Source organism: Lissotriton vulgaris, chromosome 8 (assembly GCF_964263255.1).
Source record: "Lissotriton vulgaris chromosome 8, aLisVul1.2, whole genome shotgun sequence".
Lineage (NCBI taxonomy): Eukaryota > Metazoa > Chordata > Amphibia > Caudata > Salamandridae > Lissotriton > Lissotriton vulgaris.
In genome coordinates, this window is record NC_141696.1 from 1,553,475,593 (window position 1) to 1,553,496,577 (window position 20,985).

Sequence of the window (20,985 nt, forward strand, 5' to 3'; positions counted from 1 at the left end):
AACCAGCCTGCCCTGCCGGAAGGGCCGCGCCTCTGGGGGCACCCCCGTGAACATTACGACTCGTGTAATGCACAAGGGCTCTAATCACTGCAATGGCGACTACATGAAGTCGCCTAAGGTCCGCTATATTACACGTGGCGTGATTAGGGTGAGGTGTAAATCCAGCCAAAGCGGGCCCATTTGTGCCCGGAATGGACAATGGACCTAACCTCGGAGCGGTTAAAGAGTGTGGTAGGGTGCCACCAAACCAAACTCCATGCTGCCAAACGTCAATAGGTACTTCCTGTGCTCTTTACGGAGCATACGCAGCAGGTACAGGTGACGGAGTGTATGAGTGGAACACACCAGAATTCGCGTCCACCGCCGGAAATGTCACCCACGAATAAAACAGTTTGTACGGGTAAGCATGTTCCGCACTCACCACCAGAACCACAGCCAAGCCTTCCAAAGGTACATCATAAGTCCGCGAATGATCACGCACCGCAATGAGACTATGCTGCGGGATGTCCACGGCTTGTGCCATGACTGCACAGGAACGTGAAAAAACAAAGATTACTTTGTAGCACAACTGGGTAGTAATTCAAGGAAACCGTTTTTAGATAGATTCAAGCTTGAAAAGACCTATTTCAAAAATAGGTAGGTTTTTCCGACACCGCCGTTTTCCGGAAACGGGAATGAAGGAGTTAAGGTCAGAATGATATACTACTCGAGTGTCATGATATAAGGCCAGCCCCACGTTGGGCGCCATGTAGCAGGGTTTCCGTTCTCCCACAGAACTGTGCACAGAGATCTAGAACCTGGGTGAATTAGGATGACCCAAAACTCACTTTAGTATCAGAAATCCCCTTACCTAGCTAGCTACAGTGTCTCATTGGTCATAACAAACTCCCAATGACTTAGACAATCCAGAACATGAACGTAGGGTACCTCAGGTATCGTGGAACACATGAACACTCTTTCGCTCTATAATCATTTCAAACCACAACGGGGAGTAAAAGAACACACGTGCAAGTTTGAAATATTTATTTTTCAATGCAAGGTTCTCAAACGCAGTATCTTATATAATACCAACATACATATTATAAAAACCAGAGTTATCAGCATAGTCACTAGTCCATAGTAAGCGAACGGTGATAGTATATTATAATGCAAAATCTATCGAAATCTGTATCACCTATATTTCGCGCACCCTATTTAGCATACTATATTATATCTAAGAAGGTCTCATTGGGTTTTATAGGGCGGGCCCATACGTCTAAATGTTAGCGGAAGAAGATCACATCATCAGCTACCAACTCTCTTCGTGCGAAGCACCATCAAGTGTGTTTTTGCATTCTCAGTAACTCTATCTTAAACCCGCGTAGAGCCCAATGTTGGCAGCAACATTATTTGTGTTATGTCTAATGTGGTGCGAGGATCAGGCCTCCCAGCAACCTTGTGTTAGGTTATTCTTAGAGGCTATAGATCTCAGTGTGCAGACAGTGTACCAAGTGTACCAGGCACGACTGATATCAGAGCAATAACATATTATTCTCAATAAATCACATCTTTCGTCTAGGTTGAAAGCTACAATAACAATTATGTGCCGTGTGCAAACTGAAGCCGAAGGAAAATATGTCGTTTAAACATTTAATAAACGCATGCTAACTTAACACAATATATAGAAAAGCATTAACTATATGACAATAGACATCACTGGATAGTGAAGGACCATGTGAACCTGTAATACGAAAAGTAAGTATGTTTCAACCTTATCCAGTGCGCATTAAGAGAGGCATTTAAATCAATGGTAATGAGGAGGGTAGTTATGAAGCAGGTTTATGTTTGTTTTATCAACAAAGACCGGCGCCATGGGGGGATGAATCCGCTCGCATGAATATGGAAGTTCTACACCCTTTGCAAAGTTTTTCATACTTCTCCTACTCATGACAGAAAAACATTACATATCTCATCAAAACTGTAGCTGTAACTAAACCAATACAATTGTAAAAACGTGCATTCTTCACACTGTGCTAGCAACAACAACAAATTGCGCCTATGGGCAGGGCAGAATTGCACTGTCAAAATGCTTCAAATCCATTTATGAGGGGCGTATAGCAGTTATAATGACTTTATATCATAGGGAAACCCATTAAATTCTTAGAAATGGATGGTGGCTTGATATCTGGGGGGACCCAGCCTATACCTCTGACAAAGGGCAGATGTGGAGGACAGAGGGGGATCCTTTTTTGAGGGATAGACTCCCTTCTCTCTCTCTGGGCACAGCAGTGGCGTTTCCGGTATGGAATGAAGTTATTAGGTCTGTGGATATAGTGTATGACAAGTAAGACACTCCTGTAGTTGGGGTGTTGGCTAGGGCAGATGGCTGGGTTACAGGGAGTCCGTGGAGAGATACAATATCTAAGATGGGGGATGTCATGTCCAGATACATTGAAATTATTTACAGAGCTCAATAGTGAAAACAACCTCCACTGTAGTCAATTCCTTAAATTTCTGTAGCTTCTGTGTGCTCTTATTCCCCGCATAAAAGACCTGGGCGAGCTCCCCATCTAAAGAATGAGGAAGGCCTAAGTTTTAATAGCGGAATTGAGGTCATAAGATCTCAGTAGCCTATAGCGCTTTAGCAAATTGTTCACCTGACTCTTTTGGCCAATTGCGGGAAGAGTGGAAATGGGAAAAGGACCCCTAATGGAAGACACATCAAGGGAGGCTTGGGCGTTCCCCAGGAAGTAGTGACTGAATCACAGTTTAGGGTCTTACAGCTGAAATACATACATAGGGCCTAATTCACATCAGATAGGCTGTGGAAGATGAGATTAATGTTATAATATTATTAATTTATTAATTTTATTATATTATTAATTTATTATATATAGTTTATATTCATATTATTGGATTTATGTTATATTATAAATATTTGTAGAGCGTCACTGCGATCAGACAGGTATCTTGGCGCTAAGCGCAATAATTGCCTGCATGAGGGAAGAAAACAGAGCATAGCATGTGATTACAGGAATCCACTATTTAGGGAACAGCCAGGTCTTCAAAGCTTTCCTAAATTTCAGCAGGTCTGTCAGTGTTCTCAGATCAGGTGGCCGCTTGTTCCATAACTGAGCAACTTAAACTGAATAAGAGCGTCCACCTTGTCGGAACTTCTGGAACTTATGCTCCTGAATGAGATTAGCTATAGCTGACCGAAGAGCCCCACTCAGAGCATATCTTTTCAGTCTAAGCTGCAGCAGTGCAGGGCCATTATTCTGAAGGGCTTTAAACAAACTCACATGGGCTTAAAGAAGATCCTTTCTGTCACAGGGAGCCAATGAAGTTTCCTAAGAGTGATCTCTGATTTGTTTAATGTCAATTTAGCTGCAGCCATCTGGACTCTATGCAGCCTCTTAATCAATTAGTCAGGACCTTCTATAAGGAGAGCATTACAATAATCCAGTCTGCTGACTAGAACACTCCTTTAATTAAAGCTTAAGTATGAGCCGGTAAAACAGGAAACAACTTTCTAAGGCCACGAAGCAGTACAAAGCAAACACCAGCCACTTTGTTAACATGGTTTAGGTTTGAAAAGTTTATTGTTTCAGTTAATTAAAACCATAACAATACATTTTATAAAATCAAGTGCTACAAATGAAACTCTTAGTTTGTTAACATGTCTCTCTAAGGATAAATTATCATTGAAGGCCACTCCAAGATTGCGTACAGCCTCCGAGGAACACAGTTCAATCCCGGCAGGTAGTGGCTAAAAATTCAGGGGTAATGGCATTGAGATCTTATTCGCTGGATTTTCTACCTGGGTCTGTGGAGCATTTCTATTCCTGGCTAACTAGCTCTTGCACCCTTGCCTAGCATTCAATCACAATTGATTGGTCGAGTCTGGCAGAGCAAAGTGAGTTTGGCAGCACAAAGCTGCAAGAAGGTAGCGGGCTGAGGGGATCGCTAGAGGATCTTGTCTGCTGCTTTTGGGCACCCCAGCAGCGTGTCGGCACCCGGGGGTGTCAGTGTTGTTGCCAAGTGGGGTCCGAGGCACTGTATCAGCAGCCCCTGACGGCAGTTCTCACCAGTCTCCACGCTGACTTTGCATTTGTCTCCTCGCCAACCCGACTTGCCCCCATTATCCCTCCTTTCCGTTTCCGCTTCCTGCCCCGAATCACCTGCAGTTTTTTCCCCAAACCACTGCAGTTCACTCACAACTTGCCCCTCTGGCTCACCAAGAGAGGGAAATAAGGTAGTTTCTACTAGTATGGGGCCATAAAAGGTTGTGATAAGCCCATATGTTTGTAGGGGACTTCATAATTATCTGATGCCTTACTAATTAAGATAAAAGCTAGCAAAGACTTCCTCAACAAACAGATAAAGATCACCGTTTACAAGAAGAAAATGGAATCAACATTTTTTCTCATGAGAGGGTATACCCCTACACCAATGGAGTATATAACAAAGAGTATGACTTTGATGCAGAGTCCTCAGGAAGAAGTGCTTCTGAATCTTCCCACTTAGACACTAAGGATTGGTCCAGCGACAACTCTAACCAAAGTTAAAGAGTAAGACGGAGACAAGAGACAAGAGGGAGATTCTACAACTCCATCTACCCACCGAACCATATGTTCCTCTGACCAGGCCCCAGCCTTTTCAAGGCCCACCCCAACCACAACTATTGCCTTTTGCCAACCAAACCAGTGTTTTTTAGGAAGAGGTGGCAGGAGAGGAAGACTCGGCAACAACTGGCCCGCTACCTCGAAGACAACAACATCTTGGACCCGTCCGAGTCCGGATTCAGACGAAACCACAGCACCGAGACAGCCCTCATCGCCGCCACGGACAACATTAGGTGCCAAGAGACAACGGCGAAACATCAGCCCTCATCCTCCTGGACCTGTCAGCCGCCTTCGACATGGTCTGCCATTACACCCTAAAGACACGCCTCCAAGAAGCCGGAATTCAAGAGAAGGCCTTCGACTGGACCACGTCCTTCCTCTCCGGCAGAACCCAGAGCGTCCGCTTCCCACCCATCCGATCCAACGCCACCGACATCATCTGCGGTGTCCCCCTAGGGCTCATCCCTCAGCCCGACGCTGTTCAACGTCTACATGGCCCCCCTCGCACAAGTGGCCCGACACCACGACCTCAACATCATTTCCTACGCCGACTACGCACAGATCATCCTCTCCCTCACCAAGGACCCACACACCACATTTTGTTTTTGTTATTGTTATTGTGTGCCTCCCTGCCCGGGTCTCCGCCCCGCTCCCGCCTCCCAGCTGACCATCCCTCGCCCCTTCCCTTTCCACTATCTACATATAACAGATGCGTGCAGCGTTCACGCGCAGCAGTCGCGCCCCATGCGAGCCAAAGATGCGCCAAAGGTAAGCCCGTCTGCGCCCGTCCACGCCTGGACCGCGCCCAGTGCCAGGCCCCCTGGCCCCCGCAAAACCCCCTCCTACCGCTTAACGTATGACGCCGCCACCCTCTTTGCCCTTAACCCCGGACGCACACCACAATGCTGCGAAGCTGCCCAGGACGCACCCACGGTCCCTTCTCCTACAACTCCTGCAAATTCGCCTGCAACAAGACCCACACCAAATCCTCCTCCTCTAAACACCGCCCAGACTCTAACCACCTGAAGTGCATCCTGCTGAACACCCGCTCGGTCCACAGACACGCCACTGAACTCTGGGACCTACTCAACACTGCTTCACCAGACATCGCCTTCCTTACAGAAACCTGGATGAACGCATCATCAGCACCCGACATCGCCATAGCCATCCCGGACGCTTACAAGATCATCCGAAAAGACTGCACCAACCAAACAGGAGGAGGCATCGCTATCGTCCATAAGAACACCATCAGAATCACGACCGGCTTCGACGATAACCTTGCAACCGCCGAACACCTCCACTTTCAGATCCACACCGACCCCAGGACCACACTTAGAGGCACCCTCATCTATAGACCACCAGGAACCCGCACACAATTCAGCGAAGACATCACTGACTTCATCAGCCCACATGCCCTTAACTCCGAGAACTACATCCTACTGGGAGACATCAACTTCCACCTGGAAAAGAAAAACGACAGCCACACCACCACCCTTCTAGACAACCTAGCCAATCTCGGACTCAAACAACTGGTTGACACCCCCACCCACGTAGCCGGACACACGCTCAACTCAATCTTCACCTTCAGCAAACATCTCCTTCGATCACACCACAGCTCTCCATTGAACGGACCACAGCTGTGTTCACTTCAGCTACAAAACTACCACGACCCACAACCCCCTACAACTTATCCCTCGAAGAAACTGGAACAAAATCACCACCGACCAACTCCTCACATCGCTCAACCAAAACCCTCCCGCCCTTTCATCGGACCCAAACCAAGCTGCCACCAAACTCAAACAATGGATCACTCACAGCGCTGACGAATTAGCACCCTTGAAGAACCACCAAACCAAATAGGGCATCAAAAAGGCCCCCTGGTTCAACGATGACCTTAAGAAATCCAAGAAGCTATGCCGTACTCTCGAGAAAACATGGAGAAAAAACCAAACCACTGACAACCTGACCACCTTCAAGGCAGCCACCCGCAAACACCACCAATTGATCCGATCCACCAAGAAATCAGCATTCAAGGATCGACTCGACAACAACGCCCAAAACAGCAAGGAACTATTCAACATCGTCAAAGAATTTACCAACTTCACCGCAGGCTCAAACGACATTACTCCCTCCCAAGACCTCTGCGATTCGTTATCCTCCTTCTTCTACAACAAAATCGCCGACATACAAAACAGCTTTGAGAACATATCCAAAGAACAGTCCACTCCACCCACCTCCGAATCTAAACCGATCTCTAACTACCCTAGCGCCTGGAACCCAATCACCACTGAAGACACCATCCGCCTAATGAACTCCATCCATTCAGGTTCGCCAACCGACCCTTGTCCCCACCACATCTTCAACAAAGCAGACTCCATCATCGCATCCCATCTCCGTGATGTCATCAACTGCTCCTTCAACTCCGCTACCTTCCCAGAAAGCTGGAAACACGCCGAACTCAGCGCCCTCCTGAAGAAACCCACAGCAGACCCCTCTGAACTTAAGAACTACCGCCCCATCTCGGTCCTCCCATTCCCTGCCAAAGTCATTGAGAAAGCCGTCAATAGTCAGCTCGCCGCCTTCCTTGAATCCAACAATTCCCTCGACACCTCACAAACCGGCTTCCGAGCCAAACACAGCACCGAAACCGCCCTCATTGCAGCGACAGACGACATCCGAAAGCTACTGGACAACGGAGAAACAGTTGCCCTCATCATACTCGACCTCTCCGCCGCCTTCGACACAGTCTGTCATAGCACATACAACGCCTAAGCAACATCGGCATACAAGGAAAAGCTTTGGACTGGATCATCTCGTTCCTCGCCGGGAGAACCCAGAGAGTCCGCCTCCCCCCATTCAAATCAGAGGCCACCGAAGTCATCTGCGGAGTACCACAAGGATCATCACTCAGCCCCACCCTCTTCAACGTTTACATGAGTCCCCTGGCATCCATCGCGCGACAACACAACCTCAACATCATCTCCTACGCTGACGACACACAGCTGATCCTTTCCCTCACCAAAAGACCCTAACACCGCCAAAACCAATCTTCACGAAGGCATGACAGAAGTAGCCGAATGAATGAAAAACAGCCGCCTAAAACTAAACTCAGACAAAACGGAAGTCCTCATCCTAGGATCATCCCCCTCTGCCTGGGACGACTCATGGTGGCCACCAGCCCTGGGCACAGCACCCATACCTATACCTACAGACCACGCGCGTAACCAAGGCTTCATCCTAGACTCCTCCCTCTCGATGACCAGACAAGTCAACGCCGTCTCATCCTCTTGCTTCAACGTACTTCGCATGCTCAAAAAAATCTTCTGTTGGATCCCCACCGAAACAAGAAAGACTGTCACCCACGCACTGGTCACTAGCCGACTGGACTATGGAAACACCCTCTACGCCGGAACCACAGCCAAATTACAGAAAAAACTCCAACGCATCCAAAACGCATCAGCCAGACTCATACTGGACATCCCTCGCCAAGCTCACATTACCGGTCACCTGAAAGACCTCCACTGGCTTCCCGTCAACAAGAGAATAACGTTCCGTCTCTTCACCCACGCACACAAGGCCCTCTACAAACTAGGACCCGAATGCCTCAACACACGACTGTCCTTCTACACACCCACCCGCCAACTACGATCCTCCAATCAAGCCCTTGCCGCAATTCCGCGCATCAACAAATCCACCATGGGAGGAAGATCCTTCTCCTACTTAGCGGCCAACACCTGGAATTCTCTCCCCACTCACCTCCGCCTTACACAGAACCACATTTCCTTCAGAAAGGAACTTAAAACCTGGCTATTCGATAAATAATGCACCCCCTCCCCAAGCGCCTTGAGACCCTCTGGGTGAGTAGTGCGCTATATAAATTCCTGAACTTGAACTTGAACACCGTCAAAACCAACCTCCAAGAGGGAATGAAGGCCGTCGCCGACTGGATGAGAAGCAGCCGTGTCAAACTGAACTCGGACAAGACGGAGGTCCTCATCCTCGGACCCACCCCCTCAGCCTGGGACAACTCCTGGTGGCCGACCACACTGGGAACAGCACCAACACCCACTGACCATGCATGCAACCTAGGATTTATCCCTGGCGCCTCCCTCTCCATGTCCAAACAGGTCAGCGATGTCTCCTCCTTCTGCTACAACACCCTCCGCATGCTACGCAGGATCTACAAGTGGATCCTGACCGAAACAAGAAGAACGGTGACACAGGCCATCGTCAGCAGCAGAATGGACTATGGCAATGCACTCTACGCAGGAATACCAGCAAAACACCTCCGACGACTGCAACGCATCCAAAACGCCTCCGCCCGACTGATCCTCAACGTCCCCGCCGCAGCTACATCACCCCCCTCCTGAGAGATCTACACTGGCTCACTCACCGTCTACAAGAGAATCCCCTTCAAGCTCCTCACCCACGCACACAAAGCACTCCACAACACCGGACCAACCTACCTGAACAGCAGACTCAGCTTCTACACTCCCACCAGCCAGCTCCGCCCCGCCAGCCTCGCCCTCGCCGCTGTCCCCCGCAGCCAACGAACGGCCTCCGGCAGCAGATCCTGCTCCTACCTCGCTGCCAAGACCTGGAACACCCTTCCTGCCCACCTACGGCGAACCCAAGACCTTCTCGCCTTCAGAAGACTCCTCAAGACCTGGCTCTTCGAGCAGTAGCGGCACCCCCCTCACCTCAGCACCTTGAGACCCTCACGGGTGAGTAGCGCGCTTGACAAGTACTCTGATTGATTGATTGATTGATTGAAGAGGAGGGATGAAAAATGCAGGGGGAGAACAACAAAGGAGAGGGCATGAACACCTGCAGTCGCACATGGAACAATCAACAACCAGGCTTGAGCAGCCTATAGACATAGAGGTTAATCTCACCACTGAAGAACAGTCTACAGCCGAACTCACAGTACTCAACAATGGGTTGGACTTTGTCCCTGTGACCTATATGGACAAATTAAAAAAGCAATGGAAACTAGCAGAATTCTTCCAGAAAATCTTTGTGAAAGCCTTCTTTCTGAATACCCAAGTTACAGACCTAGATGATGACCACAATAATTAGAGAAAGAAATCAGGGGTCTACCCTCCGCCATCCATGACCCTGCCAGAAGTGCTGGCTTTTGAGGAAGTGGTCATTAAACAAGTTGAAGAAATAAACCAAAGAGAGAATACCTTTCAAAACCTTACCAGACATGAGAGAGAAGCTCTGGACTCCCTCGGTAAAAAGGACCATCTTGTAATAAAGCCAGCAGATAAAGAGGAAGCCATGGTTATCCAAGGCAATATAGGGAAACCGGTCTCATCCTCCTACAGAATAGGAGAAACTATACGGTCCTATGATCAGACCCAACTGCCTGCCTCAGGGACACAATCACTACCCTCTGGGATGAAGTTACAGGAAATTGATGGATCACGAGAAATGAAAGAGAATGCTCATAACCACTGAACCATGGATGCCAGAATTCTATACACTTCCTAAAATACATAAATGAAGATCCCGCCCCAGGGAAACCCCATAATGTCGGGAATTGGATTCCTCTTAGACCCACTGTCACAATATATTGATTGGTTCCTTCGACCTCTAGTTAAGAACATAAGGTCATCTACACAAGCCCCTAAACACCTCCTTAATCTGTTATTTATTTATGAAGTGCAACTTTCATCCATGCAGGATATCACAGCTCTAAGGAAAGCACAACCAAGTGAGGAGTTCCGGTAACCGCTCAGGCCTTAGGGAACAGGTGCATTTTAAAAAAAATTCTAAACGCCATGTGGTTGTCGATTAGCCGAAGAGGTAGAATTTTACCCTACCACAAACGTGATGTTGTGCCTAGATGTCGAGGCCCTAAACACAAGCATACTGCAAAAAGAGAGCCTCAGGGTGATTATTGATCTCTTACCGGCCCAATAATGGGACTAGGCAGCTAAATGGGGCCTCACAGAAAATGTATTTTCCTTTGAAGTTCAGATTTTCCTGCAGTGCCACGGGACATCCATGGGAAGTACGTTTGCCCCAAGCATAGCCTGTTTGTATGTGGGTTGAATCGAGGAAGAAAAAACCTGGACAAACAACCCAAACAGTCCGGATATTCATGTGTGGCGGCATTATATAGGCGAGAACTTGGTGATCAGGCACGACGCAGATACTACTATTGAACCTTTCATGACATGGCTCAATGGTAGAAACGTTTAACACAAAATGGGACAGCTCCCAGAATAGTGACCTACATGCAAAAAGGTTAAATTGTGAGTGTGGGCATCTCACAAAAAGTGAAGGACTGATCTCACACACTACTTGGTGTCATGCTTCATCATTGACCGGTCCTCGCCTTCTAAAAACTTGGTTTGATAGAGGACGGGCATACACCTGACGACAGGGATGCACTTCTAAACTAAGTGGGGGCCCGTGAAGAGTGAGTTAAACATTTTATGTTGGAGGAAGGCCTCCTCCGAGCGCCACAAACCTCTAGTTCCCTCTGCCACGCCCCCCTGGGATACTGTGGTTACATCAATGGAAGAAACCTCTTTCTCAAATTTACGTTAACTGTGGACAGAAAGTCAGAATCTTTTAGAGGTCCCCATTACAGCCAAAGATGGAAGGTCTTACCACCTCCCTGTATAAGAAACCTAAGGATCGTAACAGCCTCTTGCTCTTTAATAGTGCACATCCTAGGGCAGTGAATTAAAACTTGCCTGTGGGACAGCTTTTGTGCCTCAGGAGGAATTATACAGACGTACTGGATTTCAAAAGAGAATCCGAGGCCCTCACCAAGAAACAGAGAGAATGCCTACACCGAGAGAGTCATACAAAAAGGTCCAAAAACTAGCACGAAACATCCAGAGAGAAACCCTCCTTGAAACCAACATAAGACAAGATACTGCACCCTAATTTTTGTCAGCACCTATCATACTTTGTCCACCAGCATCAAAAGAGGTTTCAACAAAACAGGGGCATACTTACTTCCAGCCAGTTATATATATATTTTTTTAAATAAAGTTCTTGTTCAGAAGGAATAGAAGCATTCGAGACTGACTAGTGCACAGCAACATCTGTCAAACACCTCAACGACAAACCATACACTGGGATCTTCTCAGAGTGACAGGTTACCACCCACATGGCAATTGCTCTGGGTATTCCCTAATGGAACAATCTAGAATACTCGATCTGGTCCTGGTGTCCAGGATACCTCAACAGCCGCCTCCACTTCTACGCTCCCAAACGCCAGCTTCGTTCGACCAGCCACGCCCTCGCCGCCGTCCCCCGCATCCGCAGAGCCACCACAGGGGGACGGTCCTTCTCCTACCTCGCCGCCAAGACTTGGAACTCCCTCCCCACCCACCTCCGCCTGACCCAGGACCACCTCGCCTTCAGGAAGCAACTCAAGACCTGGTTGTTCGAGCAGTAGCGGACCGCCCTCCCCCCCCCAGCGCCCGGAGACCCTCTGGGTGAGTAGTGCGCTATATAAATACGATGATTGATTGATTGTTTGGTGTCTGCATGGGAATAAAGAGTCAAAACTAACGGAAACAGCAGTAATGTAATTTACATCATTACATTGCTATGCAGGTTCCGATACATCGGAATGACAACTAGGAAAGAAAGTCCAGATAATCGAACAAAGTAGTACTATTTGCTGCAGAAAACAATCCACAAAACTTACTGCACACTTCCTGGAGAAAAATCAAACAGATAAAGACGTCCAATGGTCAATCATTGAAAAAAAAATTAAAAGGTTACAGAGACTTCATGGTTAGGTTAGTGTGTCACTCGTACAAAACCAGAGAAATTCAGCCGTTATAGTTAGTGAGCTAACTATAACTCTCGCCCCCGCAATGCACCACTATTGACCTCACACATTACATCACTCATGACATGACATTGTCAGTGACATCACTGATGACATCTCAAATTACATCACTAATGACATCTTTGATTACATAATCCGGTGACTATGAGTGCTTTTAAAATGTTTGAGTAGTAAATTATGTACCAAGGTGTATTGGTGACTCGGTGGGTGTACAAGTGCCTGATTTGATGATTCAGTGGGTGCATTACTAACTATAGAAGTGAGTAATTAGTTGTCTCAGTGAATGTATCGGTGAGTGATAGGTTGCATGAATGACTGTATCTTTCTGTCAGTTGGTGTCTAAGTGGCTGTATTGGTGTGTGAGTGGGTATGTGAGTTTCTGTATGGGTGAGTGATTGGTTGTCTGAGCACTGCAGCTTGGGGGATGAAATCTACTTTCGTCCTGAGGCCCTCAGAAGGCATCGGGACCACATACCGCCCACCAGTGCACCGAGAGGCGCGTCAGCAGAGTGGAAGAGAAAGGAGGCACTGTGTTGGGCTTACTGGAGGTAACAGGATGTCTTGTTGGCCCCTAAAGACCCTCAGCAGCCAAGGGGACTTCATCCCCCAACCAGCAGCATGCCAGGAGGTGCGTTTGCAGAGTGGTGGAGAAAGGGGGCGGGCCTCTGGTGAGTTGCTGGCTTTTTTTAATTCATTTTTTTCTATTTTTCTGTAAGGGGGGCCATGTTGACCCCCTTCCCTGGTCCATTTTGGGTCCCAGGGACCCCATGCCCTGGGCCTGCATCTTTTATTAAAAACAATTCGATAAACAAAATGTTTTAAAACGAGCATTGGCATAGCCAATAGGTCTTGCCTTCGGGACCTTATAAGTGTTTAGCCATGCAGCACATTGTCCTGTTAATAATCCGGCCACACAATTTTACGACCTATGATATTTAAGGCCGCAATCAGTGTGTGTCATGGACAGAAACATGCTTTGTAATGTACTGTGGTAACACTGGGCTGCAGAAGTCAGTGCAGACTATCATTTTATACAGTTTGACCGTGGAGATGTCTGTTAAAAAAACACATCTTCCACTCAGGTGGTAAAATGCTGGCGTGTGCAAATGGTGGCAACACATTATACTGTAAGTACACCAGCCGGAACATATGAGGGTTTGGGCGAGTAATAATAATAATAATAATAATAATAATAATAATAATAATAATAATAAAGCCATTTCTAGAGCGCCTGGCTACACTAAAAATAGTGTGTCTTTGCGCTAGATTGCTGCTATATCTCAAGAAGCATAAGATAGAGAGAACGAAACCAAGGTCAGAGAGAAGAGAGTGAATTAGATGACTGGAAACAGGTGAGTTTTAAGTTTAGCACGGAATCTGGGTTCTGAAGGTTCCATTCGGAGGTCAAGCGGTAGTTCATTCCAGTGCTTGGGAGCCAGGTGCCTGAAAGAACGACCTCCCATCCTGGCTCTGAGAGTACGGGGGAGTTTAAACAGCATCGCTCCGGACGACCTCAAATTCCGGGTGGGGCGGTGAATTGTGAGGAGCTTTTGCAAATAGCCTGGGCCTTTGCCCTGGGCGATGCGATGCGTAAAGCATAGAGTTTTGAATTTAATGCAGCGTTTTGTACGCACTGCAGTTGGTGCAGGCCTTTTTTACTTAAACCTAGGAGCAGGACATTGCCGTAGTCAAGGTGTGGAGTGACTAAGGCGTGGGCAAGTGTCTTTCTGGCGTTTATTGTGAGAAGGTCAAGGACTTTACGGAGGGTTTTTAGTGTGCTAAAACACCTACCCGTAACTTTGCTAACCTGAGACCTGAAAGAGAGATCCGAGTCGAGCATCACTCCAAGGTTTCTGACAGAGTCGACGGGAGAGGGAGAATTTCCCAGTTCCGCGGGCCACCAAATGTGCGACCAGGCAGTTGGGGATTTACCAACAACTAAAAGTTCTGTTTTTTCTCCATTCAGACGCAAACAGTTGTTATTCATCCAAGTTGCCACTGATGACAGGCATTTGGTAAAGTTGATGGCATCTTCCGTGTGGTCGAGCGTAAGCTTGATCATCAGTTGGGTATTGTCAGCATAGGTGACAATATCCACCCCGAAAGCTTCAACTATATGAGCCAAGGGTTCCATATAGAGGTTGAACAAGGTAGGGCTCAGGCTGGAGCCCTGTGGAACCCCATGGCTCAGCTTCCGGGTGGAGGATTTAAAAGGGGGACAGTACATCTGGAAACTCCTATTGACCAGGAAAGATTTAATCCAGGCATGGGCAGATCCCTCCACTCACATATCGGAGAGGCGAGACAGCATCGTTGTGTGCAGCACGGTGTCAAAAGCTGCACTAAGGTCTAATAAAACCAACGCTGCTGTCTGTCCTTCATCCACCATCTGTCTGAGGCACTCAGTGGAATAGAGGACGGCTGACTCCGTCGAGTAGCCGGTTATGAACCCCGATTGAGTGGGGTGGAGGAGGTATTCCTCCTCCACAAATTTTAAGAGCTGCCCGTTTACCACTTTTTCCACTATTTTCGAACAGAAGGGAAGAAGGGAGATGGGACGAAGATTTTGAAGTTGGGAGATGTGGACATTGTTTTTTTTTTCCAAAGGGATGACCTGGGCTGTTTTCCATGCATCAAGCACATGGCATTCTTGGAAAGAAAGAGTGACGTGGAGTGAGTGGAGGACACTTCTTCAGGAAGGGGGGAGCAGAGGATATTAGAAGCAGTACAGGGGACGGGAGGGAACTAGTGGGGTGGGGGCAGGTGTATGGGGAAAAGAGAGGTAAGGAGATCAGAGGCGGGAAGAAGATGGAACAAGGACGTGAGGATGGGAGTGGATCCAGAGGAGGAGAGCGAGGATGTTCAGTAGAGAGGAGAGAAGTAGGGAGTATTGGATGGAGGAAAGTGTGGGAGAGGAGGAGGGGAAGAGAGGATATTTGGAGAGGTGGAAGGCGTGAGAGAGGATTAGAGGAAGGGTGGAACGTGGGAGAAGGAATCCGAAGGAGAGCTCTATAGAGGGTCTGTGAGAGGGGGTCAGGTGGAGGGGATATGAGGGGATGGTAGGGGAGAGAATTATCAGGGTTCAGGGGAATAAGGGCAGGTGTTCAGGAGGGGATAAAAGGCTATGAGGAGGAGGAGGAAAGTGGAGGGGGACAGCACGGGAAGGAAAGAGAATCACGAGGAGGGACAGAGAGCGTATCAGAGGCTAGGAGGAGAGGGAAGGGGCGGGAGGACAGGTGTGTAGGAAGGAGAGAGGCTGGGTAATCACAGACAGGCAGAGAGCAGGTCAGTCGATAGGGGGCGAGTGGGGATTAGTGATGTGGAGCCAGGGAATGGTAACGGAGCAGGAAGTGGGGAAAGGGAATGAGGGTGGGGGCAGAGATGATTCATATGGAGAGTGGAGGGGAGGGCAGGACAGAGAGCCGGTGAGGATTATTTCCGAGGATGTCGCGACATGAAAAGAGGATAGGAGGGGTGAAGCGGAGACATGAGAGGAGACACGTAAGGGTGGCGCGCGAGCCCAGGCAGTGAAAGGAAACTGAAACAAAGGCCCCGGAACATCAGTGCGTATTAAGAGGCTGATATCAGATCTATGCTTTACCAGTAATATCCCTGTGTTCCTCCACATGGCGCCAGGACTGTATCTACATTGTTTTCAAAAAGCAAGCTATTTCTGTGACTCAGAGCGGTGCAGCGCAATCTGAGGATGAAACTTATTTTTCATCTGGGGCTCTTGGTCAGAGCTGATGTTATTGCTGGGCCACAGATGTGGGATGAAAGACGGAGAGAGCCCTTGGCTTGCGCATTCAGTGCACGAGCAAAGGCACAAGTGCAGTGCATTGTGAAATAAGTGTTACTCTAGCGAGGTAAACAAGCCTGGGAGTGGTGCGCGTGCTTGTGTGCGCCGCTGCACGCGAATAACAGATGGCACACTGCACTACCCTGCTCGTAGCCGTAGGCGGATACATTTTGTGGGAAAGGTGGGACATGCACCTGCCTTAGCCCAATTGCGTGATGTCTTCGCACTCAAAGCCCAATAGAAAAAGCAACAACAAAAAACACACACAGGTGTGTGAAAAGTCCAGACTGATTCCAAGAGGTCGTTTTTCTAGAGCAGAGCATGCACGCGTTGCGAGGCTCGACCTATAAAGGTGGGGAGCCGCGCGCCCCCCCTCTTGGGCCGATTTCAGCCCTGGTGGGTGGCTATCCCTGGGGGCCATGTAGGGCTCCATGAGGGGGTCGCGGGCCCCCTCCTTTCCTAACTAAGGCCCATGGAGGTGGTGGTCCCCGGAGCAGTGGCGGCCCCCGTATTCAATTTTAAAGACTTGCTCCTGGGAGGTTGCAGTCCCTGAGGCTGAATTGGTGGATTGGAGCCCATAACGCATTAATATTGCATTGTAGCCCTGGGGAGGTGGCGGTCCCTGGGGCTGTGTGGGGGAGATGGCCCCCCTCATTCCTGTTACATTTAGCCCCGGGCAGGTGGTGGTCCCCGGGGCAGCAGGAAGGCCACATGGCCTCCCCCGCATTATTTGGTATTGACACCTGTGCCCTGGGGCAGTGGGGGAGACTGTAGGGCCTCCCCCACATTATTTAGCATAGACTTCTGTGCCCCGGGGAGGTGAACAATATTGACGCCAACTCCGCCACCCTGATCGACAACCTCGCCAACCTCGGCCTCAAACAACTTGTCAACGCACCCACCCATGCCGCCGGCCACACGCTGGACTCCGTCTTCTCCACAGGCACCCAAGTCGCCTTCGACCACATCACCGAACTCCACTGGACCGACCACCGCTGCATTCATTTCACCTTCAAGAATCTAACCACCGCACCAAACAGCTGCCTCGCCGCTGCTGGAGCAAAGTCACCGAAGACCGGCTGATCACCACCCTCAACCAGAACCCACCCACCAACCCAGACGCCGCAGCCCACAAGCTCAGACAGTGGATCGATGACTGCGCCAACACCCTCACCCCGCTCAAGAAACCTTCCAACAGCCACGCCAGCAAGAGAGCCACCTGGATCACCAACGAGCTCCAGACCTCCAAACGCGCATGCCGGAAACTGGAGAAAATATGGCTCCACGAACGCACACCGGACAACCTCGCAGCCCACAAGGACGCCACCCACAGACATCACCACCTCATCAGATTAGCCAAGAGATCCTTCTTCAAAGACCGCTTGGATAACAACGCACACGACAGCAAAGAGCTCTTCAGCATCGTAAAGGAACTCTCCAACCCCAGCGCCAATGCCAACGACATCCCCCCTCACAAGAACTGTGCGTCTCGCTGGCCATCTTCTTCCACCGCAAGATCGCTGACATCCACAACAGCTTCAACACCACAACCGCCCCGACTACACCAGACTCCACCTCCCCTGCGAACACCACCAGCGCCATCCGCCTGACCTCCTGGTCCAAGGTCAACGACGACGAGACACACAAGGTCATGAACTCCATCCACTCAGGATCTAGGTCAGACCCGTGCCCACACCACGTATTCAACAAAGCAGACACAGCCATCGCACCCCAACTACAGAAGGTCATCAACATCTCCTTCGAAATAGCAACATTCCCGGAAAGCTGGAAGCACGCTGAAATCAACGCCCTCCTCAAGAAGCCCAAGGCGGACCCCAAGTACTTCCGGACTATCTCCCTGCTCCCGTTCCGAGCAAAGGACATCGAGAAAATCATCAACAGGCAATTGGCCCACCACCTGGAAGACAACAACAGCTTGGACCATCCCAGTCTGGACGAAACCACAGCACCGAGACAGCCCTCATCGCTGCCACAGACGACATCAGGCGCCAACTGGACAACGGCGAAACATCAGCCCTCATCCTCCTGGACCTGTCAGCCGCCTTCGACACGGTCTGCCAACGCACTCTAAAGACACGCCTCCTAGAAGCCAGTATCCAAGAGAAGGCCCTTAACTGGACCACGTCCTTCCTCTCTGGCAGAACTCAGAGCGCCCGCCTCCCACCCTTCCGATCCAAAGCCACCGACATCATCTGCGGCATACACCAGGGCTCATCCCTCAGCCTGACGCTGTTCAACATCTACATTGCCCCCCTCGCACAAGTGGCTCACCAGCACTACCTCAACATCATCTCCTTTGCCGACGACACTCAGCTCATCCTCTCCCTCGCCAAGGACCCACACACCACCAAAACAAACCTCCACGAGGGAATGAAGGCCGCCGCCGACTGGATGAGGAACAGCCGTCTGAAGCAGAACTCGGACAAGTCAGAGGTACTCATTCTCAGACCCACCCCCTCAGCCTGTGACGACTCCTGGTGGCTGACCACACTGGCAGCAGCTCCGACACCCACAGACCATGCACGCAACCTAGGATTCATCCTCGACTCCTCTCTCTCCATGGCCAAGCAGGTCAACGCCGTCTCCTCCTCCTGTTACAACACCCTCTGCATGCTCCGCAGGATCTACAAGTGGATCCCGACCGAAACAAGAAGAACGGTGACACAGGCCCTCGTCAGCAGCAGACTGGACTACGGCAACGCTCTCTACGCAGGAATCCCAGCCAAACACCTACAACGACTACAACGCATCCAAAACGCCTCCGCCCGACTAATCGTCAACGTCCCCCGCTGCAGCCACATCACCCCCCACCTGAGAGACCTACACTGGCTCCCCGTCGACAAGAGGATCACCTTCAAGCTCCTCACCCACGCACACAAAAAACTCCACAACGCCGGACCAGCCTACCTTAACAACAGACTCAGCTTCTACACCCCCACGCTCCAGCTCCGCCAGCCTCGCCCTCGCCATTGTCCCCCGCATCCAACGAACAACCTCCGGCGGCAGATCCTTCTCCTACTTCGCCTCCAAGACCTGGAACACCCTCCCTACCCACATACGGCAGACCCAAGACCCACTGGCCTTCAGAAGACTCCTCAAGACCTGGCTCTTCGAGTAGTAGCAGCACCCCCTCCCCTCAGCGCCTTGAGACCCTCATGGGTAAGTAGCACGCTCTAAAAGTACTCTGACTGATTGATTGATTGATTGGCACTACCCGGGGCATCTGGGGAGCTGAGAGGCTCCCCCGCTAATAATGGTGTCACTGTCCCGGGGAGGTGGTGGTCCTGAGGAGGGGGGTCCCCCGTGTGCACCCTCCTATATTTATATAAGCCTCTGGACCTGACTCACCCGGGACCTGATTTCAAACGAAGCGCAGGACCCTGTGCTTCGTTTTTTCATAAATGTCAACGGGAGTCACAGATCCAGCATGACTCGCGTTTATTTTTTTTTATTTAAGGCCTAGAGGCCTAGGGAGTCTTATCCTGTCCCCTTTTCTTTCTTTATTTAACGTTTTTCTTGTAACTCGGTTCAACCGAGTCACAAAATGGCTGCCAACACTTCCTGGTATGAAGTGTTGGCAGCCAATCAGATCTCAGGAATGAGATCGAGCAGGGTCACAGATCCTCCGCGGCCTCAGTTGTATATCTTCAAAATCTTTACATTTCAGAGCAACCACTGAATGGATTTACACCATTTAACAAAAGGGCACTTTTTGAACCAAGAGCAACTTTTATGCCAAATTTGGTATAAAGCAATTCCGCCTGTAGGAATGTCTAAAGTTTTCTATGGAAATTAAAATGTAGGAAAAGCATTTTGGAACCCCCTCTTTTCTCTTGGCTCCCGCTTGACAAATCACCACAAAAAGGTCAAGACTGCAACTGAAGTGACTGGCAAATTATATAGAGTTGTTGACAGTGAAACCCTATGGAGACTAGCACCTAACCTGCTATCACCAGATGTGTATGTGTGAGGAAATGTGCACACACTACAAGCACCCCAACGGTGCAGTCCACACAACAGGACTTTACAATGTTGAACAAAACAGAGCGGATGGTGCACCACCTTATGAACAATATCACACAATTATGAGATCTATGTCCAAGGTTGTTCTTTACATTATCCTTTTTATTTAGTCGTAATTTAATTAGACATACCAAAATAAAGTGTTCAAGTCGATCGTCCAACGTGTTTCGTCCAAAGAAATTGGACTTCTTCAGGGCTGTAGAATAACAAATATATACACATATATCAGTAGAATAAAAACATTTAAACAACACAGCCTATGCAATACATTCAAAAGACAAATACATTATGACAGGACTGGTGTGCACATTACATACTTTTGAAAAACAGGTGTAAAATAAAGGCTTATTCCACATGAGACGTACAAAAGGAATAATATGACATATAACAATATCCCACCAGGACAGCGCTTCAGGTGAGAGACATACAAACAATAGAATCCAATTTCGTATCTTTAATACATGGTATAAGGCACTATAGTGCTCCCTATACCAGACTCTAGTTTACATACAGAGTGTATAGGAGAGTTACTGTGTCCCCCAAGCACCTTAATGCAATTTATTCTGAAATGAGGATAGAGAAAGGAGGACGGAGAGAATAGGTAAAATTCAGGATTTTAGAGAGGAAAATGGAATCCATCTATCTGAGATCAAAGTCGTTAGCACTATTAGCGGGTTGAGGTGAAGATAAACAGTCAAAAGGAATAGAGCTTA

General features: G+C 49.0%; 2 protein-coding genes across 2 annotated transcripts in view; both read right to left on the bottom strand.

Moving 5' to 3' along the window:
- Positions 1 to 20,985, bottom strand: part of LOC147700371 (uncharacterized) — a 401,830-nt gene that overhangs the window by 363,410 nt on the left and 17,435 nt on the right. The window contains exon 2 of the mRNA XM_086935735.1: positions 20,404 to 20,468. The gene's annotated coding sequence lies outside the window, so the exon portion shown is untranslated. The remainder of the gene's footprint in view (positions 1 to 20,403; positions 20,469 to 20,985) is intronic.
- LOC147700372 (uncharacterized) overlaps positions 1 to 20,985 on the bottom strand; it is an 83,277-nt gene that overhangs the window by 44,845 nt on the left and 17,447 nt on the right. Inside the window, 1 exon segment of the mRNA XM_086935724.1 lies at positions 20,404 to 20,468. The gene's annotated coding sequence lies outside the window, so the exon portion shown is untranslated.